The 4,291-nt window shown below is 39.4% G+C and overlaps 1 protein-coding gene across 2 annotated transcripts in view; it reads left to right on the plus strand.

Annotated features, from left to right (window-relative positions):
* LEKR1 (leucine, glutamate and lysine rich 1) overlaps positions 1–4,291 on the plus strand; it is a 152,293-nt gene that overhangs the window by 113,902 nt on the left and 34,100 nt on the right. The window lies entirely within an intron of this gene.

A 4,291-nucleotide genomic window follows, 5' to 3' on the forward strand; every position in this document is an offset into this window, starting at 1 on the left:
AAATCAGCTGCTCAAACAGAAAGCACTAGCAATAACTTGGTCAAGTCTGCTGGAGCAATTAAATCAAGTCTGCTGGAGCGTGGTAATTACTGCACTCCAGCAACCTCCAGCGTCCTGTGTATCAGCGTCCCTATGCTTACAAATGGTGGCAGAGATGCTTTATCTAAAGCTCGTTCAATGTGCACATTAATTATAGTGGCTCTGGTGCTGCTCTAATAAAAGTGCCCTCACTCCCCCCACTCCTGGAGCATGTGTATAAATGCCCAGAGATGGTATTAACTAATCCTGATAAAGTGGAAGTATAACTGAGATTCATGTTGTGACTGGTGCACATATTCACTGTTTCCTACTCACACATATGAGAGGAACATGCTAGTTGAACTCACAGTGGTATGTGCTGCTTTGGGTTAAACCTTACCTTAGTGGGATTATTAGAGAGGGGAAAAAAAGGAGGAGGAAAGGAAGAAGCCTATGCACCTTCTATTTCAACATAAAAGGAAGCTGAGGAAAGATTCTCTTTCCCCAAACTCCCAGAATGGTGGAGAAAGAGATACTGCTCCTTACAACCTCTACTATACTTCCAAACTATTCTATTATATTTGTGTTTTATAAAAAGAAACAAAAACTATTTTAAAAATTGACCCCTTGGTCCTTCATAAAGAGGCATCAGAAAATCATCATTCTGTTTTAATGTTAAAGGTCCTCTTTCATAATTCACAGATCAACTCATCTTCCTCTCAGAGCTTTACTCAATGCTTATTGAAGCCAGTGTATCTTTATCCCATACACATGGAAAGAAAGAAAAAATGCAAGTGATCTGATTTAATTAGGCCACAAAATGTTATTCTGGAAACTGGCAGCAATAACTATTATACTGTTGGTCACAGTTAAACTGACCTTAAATATTTCCACCTGGAGGAAGACTGATGTCAGTTCACTGATGTCACCACCACTCCAAAGTTGATATCCAACCACCTATCACATATTAAAGGGTCGGGTGAAGGGGTTTGTCACTTTGTTGCATCCAACATTAGGAGCCCAAGCTATATTCCTAGTACCTGCCATCTGCTAAACTGAGGCAATTAGAATCTAAGGACTTTACTAAAAGCAGATAAAAACTCCAGTCCTTTTCTAATGCCAGAAGCACGGAGGAGTTAAAAAAAGTAGTTCAGTATGGAAAATCAGGATTTCTCTTGTCTTCACACTTGTAAAACACGTCAGTGGTTTACCTGAGCCTTACCAAGTCAGGTACTTTTCAACCACACTCAGATGCCTTGCTAGTCTTGACAAAGCCCCCATGGCATTAAAAGCTGTACTTCATTGACCTCAAGAGGAGTGATCAGTGCACAGATCAGCTTTGGAATCAGACCTGATTTTGTTTTCTGTTCTGAATTGTTTTTTTCATCTTTGATAAGATAACATACATTAGAAGCTTTAACAGATCCATAATGAAACCAGAGTGCATTTAAAAGGATCAGAACCAGAGACCATATATCCTTGAATGAGCTTTTTGCCAAGTTTAAAATTCATGTGGCATGTACATTTGGACTTTTCACAATCTACGAAAAATATTTTATTGTAAATAATTCAGAACTGGAATCCATTTTTATAGTGCTCTAATGAAGATAAATGTTACTCGTCACATTTTAAAGACAAGAGTAATGAGTTAGTATTATCAACCCTAAGAAAATGCCTGTCCACAGTCTCTTTTACAGACATTTCTCAAATTTAAACAAGATTTCCTTTATAGTCTGAAGTTGCTATTTTCAGTTCCTATATTTGGAGAGCCCGATAATAACAAGTTACAAATATTTAGAATGCTTAGCAACAAAGTGCTTTAATAGTAAGGCAAGCTCTCAGTATGAAAAACACATTTAATGTAGTTAACTATACAGTAAAAAAAAACCCTTCCAAATGCAATTTTAAAATATCAATGTAATATGGCTATAATTTAATAAAATAACATATTCTATTTCTGTTTAAATATAAATATGAGGTTTAAGCATGGTTATTACTTGGAGAAGTAATGCCATAGGAAAAAGAAGCCTCCAAAGTTTCCAACCTAATACCTTCCTCCATTGTTATTGTAGGTGATAATTGTGGTTTTTCTTAATTAAAACCTCCATCTGCAAGCTAATATTTTTCTTGTTTACTATAATAAATGCCTTATATTTTACTTTATATTAGGTTATGCTTAGATTACAGTAAAACATAAAACAAACTAATAAAAATCATTTGTCTCATGATGTGTTATATATACATAGAATTAAAATTTCCTTTCTTTGTAGTTTTGACTTGCAGACTTATGAGATGTAAATTTCATACCTCTTCCTATTCCTGATATAGTGTTCTTTTTAAAGAAGTTGTATATACTGACCTATAAAGAGGTAATATGTATAAAACCAAGTATATTTTGTTATATAATAACAATGTGAAGGTTTAATGTAATAATCATTCATACAGAAATATAATCAATACCCTATTTAATTTAGTTCATCCAGGTATGGACCTTACACTTAGACCTGATCTCAGTGATAAGAAATCAATCTAAACCCAAAACAGAACACAAGTTCTGCACACACAGACCAGTCTAAAAATGGCAGAATGTGGTCTAAGATAGACCTGGATTGATGTACACCCAAACTTAAACAATCTAGACTAAACCATAAAATGCAACTTCTATACAGTTACTTGCACATCTGCATGCCTGGGAAGCCCAGCTCCTTGCCCCGACCCTTTGAGCTGAGCTTTTCCTGTCCACCCCCCTGGCATGGGGCTATTTTTACGCCTCCAAACCGCAGCCCTCCAGCCACTCCAGGTGTCATTTTTGTCAATGTTTGCTGCTGCCAGGAGCCAAGGAAGTAAGTATCAGTGGGCAGATGGGGCAGGAGGGATGGGGGTGTAGGTTTTCTGAGGAGATTGAGGGGCTAAAAATAGAGGGTGGTCCTTCCCAAACCCTTGGTCTTCCCCAAGCTCCCCCCATGGATCCCACAACCCCCTTCCCCCCTTGATCCTCCCAGAACCTCCTGAACCTCAGCAATTTCCCATGGAGCCCAGCAACCTCCACCATCATCCCTGATTGCTCCTGCGGATCTCACCTGTCCCCCTGATCCTCCCAAACCCTCCTGCAGATCTTGCATGCCCCCCCCCAATCCCTCCCACAGATCCCACCTGCCCCTCCATCCCTCTGATTGCTCTTGCAAATGCTACCGACCACAATCCCCACAATCCCTCCTGCAGATCCCTCCTGCCTCCCCATCTCCCTGATTCATCCTGCAGTTGCTGCCTGCACCAGCAACACCCCTGTGGAGCCCTGAGCCTGCTTGTCCCTGCCACACCATTCCTCCAACCCGCCCCCCCCCCAACTAGTCTCTTCCATCCTGACTTATCTTATTGGGTGGCCATTTTTAATGCAATCTAACCTCCCCCTAACTGCCGCCCCAATCATGAGACCAGCTTTGTGTAGCTTAGAGGGCACTATGAAATTCTCTGACAGTAACCTAAAATAGCTTTTCTGTATGTGAGACTGTTGTGATTTTCAATTATGTTATTCTGGGACTAGAAACGAATCTTAGGCTCCTTTGAGAAGTTGGGATTTTTCCCATTTTAATGAAATAGTGGATCCATTAAAAATTAGGGAGAAGTTCCACATACAAGTAAAACTGGATTTTTAGCAGTTTTTTAGTGGCAGCTGTTCAAAGCTGTTTGGAATGTTACGCTACAACCTGGAAAAGTAGATTAGTAGACTGGCAAAAATGGGCTGCATAAATTACCGAATTGCATAGAATTGATGCATCATCTGGATAACCCTTTCCTTTGTGTCAAAAAGATATGTGTGTATGTGATTTCTGTGATGCAACCCTAAGCAAAACTGTGATTTTTGACTCTGTCTCCTTTAGGGAGAAAAAAAGACCTCCCAGGGGAAACTCTGGTATAATTCTTGCTAATATAACTAGCAAGGTAGTTATAAGTATAAGTAGCCATAAGAATGTTGACTATGCTAGGGCTCCCAATTGTAGGAAGATTTTGTAATTTTTTTTATTTATTTATTAGATTTATATGCTTTCCTTCCCAACAAAGCTCAGGGTGGTTTACAGAAGACAGCAAAATACCTTACAAAACAAGCTAACATGAGAACAAAAAAAAGAGGAGAAACATAACTTATAAAGGCAACAGCACAAGGACATTGTCTTACCCTGGACTCCCCCTGGGGCTGTGACATTTATATATCAATTAACTGAAGCAACTGTCCTCAGGAGCCCCTAGTCCTTCCCATCCTTCCTCAGCAGGA

This window comes from Alligator sinensis, unplaced genomic scaffold (genome assembly GCF_000455745.1).
Source record: "Alligator sinensis unplaced genomic scaffold, ASM45574v1 scaffold60_1, whole genome shotgun sequence".
Lineage (NCBI taxonomy): Eukaryota > Metazoa > Chordata > Crocodylia > Alligatoridae > Alligator > Alligator sinensis.